Below are 5660 nucleotides of genomic sequence, written 5' to 3'. Positions count from 1 at the left end.
CTAAATTCGTGAAGATCAGAGATTATTCAGATGATGCCACAGTGGATAAGGTTGATGAGTTAGTTTGTCAGTACTAGGATCTTTACAAAATTTTCAGACTTGAAAGGCATCATAGGTGATTTGGGAGTGATGAAAATAACTTCGAAATCAGAAGCGAACCCCATTAAGCAGAGGCCATATCGCCTTAATCCCAAATACAAGGAAAAGTTTTGCTTGGAATTGGACAAGATGCTTGAGACATGTATTATTGAACTAGTGGAGGAATCTGATTGGTTGAGACCAATGGTAGTTCAGGAAAAGAAGTAGAAGGGAGAGATAAGGATTTACGTAGATCTAAGAAAGCTTAATGATGCTTGTGTTCATGATCCTTTCCCGACATCATTTACTGCTGAGGCACTGGACAATGTTGGAGGGTAGGAGGCCTACTCATTTACTGATGGCTTCTCTGGATACCATTAGATCAAGATCACACTAGAACATAGGAGTAAAGCAACCTTCGTGATAGAACAGTGGTGTTTTCATTATATGGTGATGCCATTCGGTCTCAAGAATGCATCAATGATATTCTCTCGTGCAGTCATCGTTGCATTCAAAGAGTTTATTAACAAATTATTGTAGATAAATTTTGATGACTAGACAGTGTTTGGGTTGGTCAAGCACCATGCAGCCAGTCTGCAATTAATGTTGGATACTTGCCAATGATATCAGATCGCACTAAATCTAAAGAAGTGCTTGTTTCGTGTCCCATTTGGGGTTTTATTGGGTCATGTGGTATGCAAGCAAGGACTAATGGTGGACCCTACCAAGATCACAGTAATAATCAATTTGGAAGACCCGAGGACATTCAAACAACTGAGAGCAATGTTGCACCATACTGGATATTATCGAAAGTTCATCAAATCCTATGCCCAGATTATCACACCCATGGAGAAGTTGCTAAAGAAGGACACGACATTCTGTTTGGATGAAGAATGTCAGCACAGTCTGGATGTCTTGAAGGAAAAGATGGTCACCACGCCGATCTTGGTCTTCCCGAATTGGAAGAAGGAATTCTATGTGCATGTTGATGCCTCATGTATTATGTTGGGAGCAGTGCTGACAGATGCTAGTGAAGGAGAAATGGATCACCCCATAACATTTGCAAGCATAAAATTATCAAAATCTAAGAAGAACTACTCAACAACAAAGCGCAAGGGATTGACTATGATATATGCGCTCCAAAAATTTCGACACTATCTGTTGGGAAGAGATTTCAAGATGTACATAGACCACTCTGCCTTGAAGTACCTAGTCAATCAGGCTGTGTTGGGGAGGAAGATATGTAGATGGCTGCTGTTGTTTCAAGAATATCACTTTGAGTTAATTGTCAAGCCAGGAAGGCCAAATGCACGACCTGACCATTTGTTGGAATTAACATGGGGGTGGAGCCTACTAATTTGGAGGAAGGGATTCTTGACACATAGTTCTTCCCATTGCATGTAGTGGACAAACACTTCGTAGATATTGTCCATTTTTTTACCACAAGGACAACTCCATAAGGCTACACCAGTCAAAGAATTGGTAGTACACGTGGCTGATTTATCAGTAATTGTAGGACATTTATACAAGATGGGTTCATATGAGATACTCCGATGGTATGTGTCTAATTTTGAAAGAAACAACATCCTTGTAGAGGCTCATGGAGGGGCTGCAAGAGGGAATTATGTAGGAAAGGCAACGATGCAAAAGATTCTATGAATCGGGATGTGGTGGACTATATTACACAAGGATACCAAAGCATACTATAGGGCATATGAAGCATGTCAAAGAATGGGCTGACCATCCTGAAGGGATAAGTTGCCTCCCAGTTACAACCATTTGAGAAATGGGCTATTGAATTTGTAGGACCAATCATGCCCCCAGGTAAGAAAACAGGTGCGTGCTATATCATCACCGTGACAGAGTATCTGACCAGATGGGTAGAGTTATAGCCTATGAAGGATTGTACAGGGGCCGCAGCTGCTAAATCCTTGTTTGAGTACGTATTAACCAAATTTGGCTACCCAAAAGTGTTGATGAGTGATTGCAGTATGCACTTCCTCAACGAAACGATCAGTGCACTGATAGAATAATTTTAAGTTTATCATCAGAAGAGTACACCATATCACCCCTATGCTAATGGAATAGTGTAGGCCTTCAATAATATATTGGAGAATGTGCTAAAAAGGATTTTCAATGTGCAGCGGAATGATTGGGACGTGTGCGTACCGACAGTATTATGGGCGTATAACACTAGCAAAAAAAAACAGGTCAGACAACTTTCTGGTTGGTCTATGCCATAGAAGCTGTGGTGCCTATGGAGTATATCATGCGTAGTCTACACATAGCAACCTTCACAGGCATGGTGGACCACGAAGCCTTAGAAGAACAACTCACACAATTGTCAGAGCTCAAAGAGGATAGATTCTTGGCTAGATTTCATCAGCAAGTACAAAAGGAACATGAAAAGGCATGGCACAATCGACACATCAAGCTGTGCACATTCAAGGTAAATGACTTGGTTTTATTATATGATAGTAAGTTTGCTAAATTTTTCGGAAAGTTTCAGATGCACTGGTTGGGGCCATAGGTCATCAAAGAAATCAGAGATGGAGGCGCGGTTCAACTCGCAAAGCTAAATGGATAACCTTTCCCAGGAAAAGTGAATGGAAGCCGATTAAAGCCATATGCAAGAGATCTATCTCAATGACTATGTGATGGTAGCATGGTATTAGTGCTCCAGGTAGTTGTAAGGGAGTATGAGACTATAAACTACACTGCCTGGTTTTGGGGACTCCACAATAGAGGGGTTGTGAAAAAAAGGGGATGTCACAGTACAAAGAGCGGTGTGAAGGGAGCTCCGATATGGAGGCAGATACCATGTAACACAGCCAAAGAATGACTGTTAGTGCCACTCTCTGTGATTTGACAGCCAGGAGACAGTTAAGAGGAGTGGGAGGGAGGTGTTTAAGGATGACATATTTGGAGATCTGCCACCATTTCAGCATTAATGGATGGATTTTGGGGGGAACAGTAAAATTTGAATTTGAAATCCCCTATAAATAACGCATGGTTGTCCAGTACAGAAAAATTTGCATCCTTATAATTTTTGTGTTGTTTTGTCTGTCACTTATCAATCACAAGTCTTTCGAGGATTTGGTTGCAAGCTCTGTGTTTGATAATCTACCCGAGGACACCCAACACTTTATTTGTGGCACTATGTCAGGACGAGGAGAGACTGCAAGAACCAGAGGAAATGTTGCCTTCGAAGGAGTGGTTCCAGAAGTTGTGAGCATGGAGACTCTGCCTCCTCCGCCTACGATGCGGAGGTTTCCTAGGTTGAAGCCTACACCAGTGCATGAGACCCGTAAGCTAAAGAAAGACAAGCAAAAAAGGTTGGTGCTAGTGCACAAGTCACCTAGAAAGCACTCTACTACCCAGGGACAAAAGAAGGATAGGCAGCCTGAGAAGGTTGTAGATTTAGAGGCCGAAGAGGACGCTGAAGATTTAGACGTTGAGGGTGTGGAACCCATTTCCAATTTTTTGGACTATATCCTTCTGCGTAAAGGAAAGGTGAAGGTCACCAAGGACCCAATTGCAGAGAAATTCATTATTCATACGCCCTTGTTGCCAAAAAAGATCACCTTTCAAGGTCTGCACCTGGCACTGATTCCCCTTTTAAATATGGAGTATTAGGACTTAGCTGACCATGAGCGATTCCCCCACCTCACAATGGATAATTACATGAAATGGGTATATTACAAAGACCCCAGTATCATGGCGTTGGAGCGAGTTGAGTGGATCCACAGAGTAATTAAATTCGGGTTGTTGAACCTATTATGGGTGCCCCACTACCACCACTCCAATATCAATATCATATGTATAAAGAAACTGCTGACTCTAGTGCATGATGGGTGTTTATGGCTTGGTGCAACTATCCCCATCACAAACATCCTCGTCCAACAAGCCTCAAAAGATGAAGAAGAAATTAGAGCTTATCAAGGGACTAGTCAGGCTACGAAGTTTGTAAGGACATTGGATCTCAAGATAGTCGCGCTTCGCGAAGGACCCCTAGGCACAAAATTGACTAATGATAAGGTCATGGTGATCACTTTGAAGAAGATTGTGCTCAACATTGCAATGCTCCGCAACGAATATCTTCACATGATGCAAATAGGTGTGACAGTGGAATTGAGAACGCGGGAGCAGTGCACTCTCAGTTTAATCAGTGAGTAGAGGGTGAACAATGAAAAAATGTTCGCCGAGAAGATGAAGGCTTTGAAAGGAAGAGGCCCAATCAAGGAGCAGAATGCCCATTTGGCAGCATCAGTTGCAAAGGCCTACCAAACAGTGCTAGAGTTGCACATCCCTGAGGAAGCACAATTAGAGGTCAAGATCCAGAAACTCGTTGTGGGCATCCGCAATGATAAGGTAAAGGTGGCCCAAGTTCAGTTTGAACTCAACATGAAAATCATAGAGGTGTAACTCAAGTCACAACCTTCCACTTTGCTTGAATACAGGGATCAGCGTGAAGTTGTCGTCATGGAAGGAATAGATACTATGGATGTCGCAGTGTTGGGTCCCTATAATACTAGTGATTACCCCATTACTATTGTAGTTATACCCCTTATTTATATTGTTGTGCCCCTATTACCCCCATATTTTTATTTCTGTGCCCCATAGAATCCCTCTATTGTTATTTTTGTGGCTTTATATTATTATTGTTAGGTTGACTGGATTATATTGTGACTCCTTAGACTCCTATATATAGAAAGGAGGTTTTTTCATTTGTATCATCCAAGAATTGTTCTTTTATGTAATGTAAAGGAGTTTTCCCCCTCGAAGAGGCTGAATTCTAAGACGTTGATCTATCTTTTCTATCTTTTCTTGAGCTGGTTTCATAACATTTGGTATCAGAGCTTTGGATTCTAGGGTTTCGCTGCTCCAAACAGGTCATCGTGGAATTTTCGCTATAACTTTTTTTCTGTGACGTTTCAGAAGTCGCAAAAAAAACCCATTTGAGAAGAAATTGCGGTGAAGCTTGGGTCCGAATTTCAGAGCTTTTTGTGTGATATTTGCGGAGATATGATCTAAGGAAGTTGGTCTTTTTGCAGACTCCTGAATTACATTCAAAACAGGTGACCTGGGGAAAATCATCATAAATTTCTCTCTGGGGATTGGATTGAAATTTCATAAGAAGGTATAGAAAGAGGACGGACTGTAGTTTCTTGTATGTGTGTTTTAGATTCAAAGGTTGAAACAGTGACTCGTGGCACGTCGTACAATTTCGCTCTGCTGAACCAATCTAAAAGCAAGTCACTGTGGGAGATTTCACATAACTCTTCCTTGGAGAATCCAATTTGGCTCAGACTTGTGGCATTGGAAAGAGGACGCAGAAGGCTACTACAGGTAGAAATTTCAAAACTGGATGATTCGAAATTACAGAGATACATCAGATTCAATATCAGGCTTCTATAAAGTGAAAAAAGGTGTGTAGTTTTTTTTTTTAATTTTTGTGTAAGCTTGGTTTAACGGAATTCAAAGGGCATAGTAAAGCATTATTATCGGTAACTGATGCCCCGAGGAAAGAAAATTCAAACACCTAGTAAGGAACCTAAAAGCTCTAGCATGACTCATGAAGA

Source organism: Pinus tabuliformis, chromosome 2_2 (genome assembly GCF_031772625.1).
Source record: "Pinus tabuliformis cultivar Carrire ecotype Pingquan chromosome 2_2, CPIR1, whole genome shotgun sequence".
NCBI classification, from domain to species: domain Eukaryota; kingdom Viridiplantae; phylum Streptophyta; class Pinopsida; order Pinales; family Pinaceae; genus Pinus; species Pinus tabuliformis.
This window is presented reverse-complemented; position numbering follows the sequence as displayed.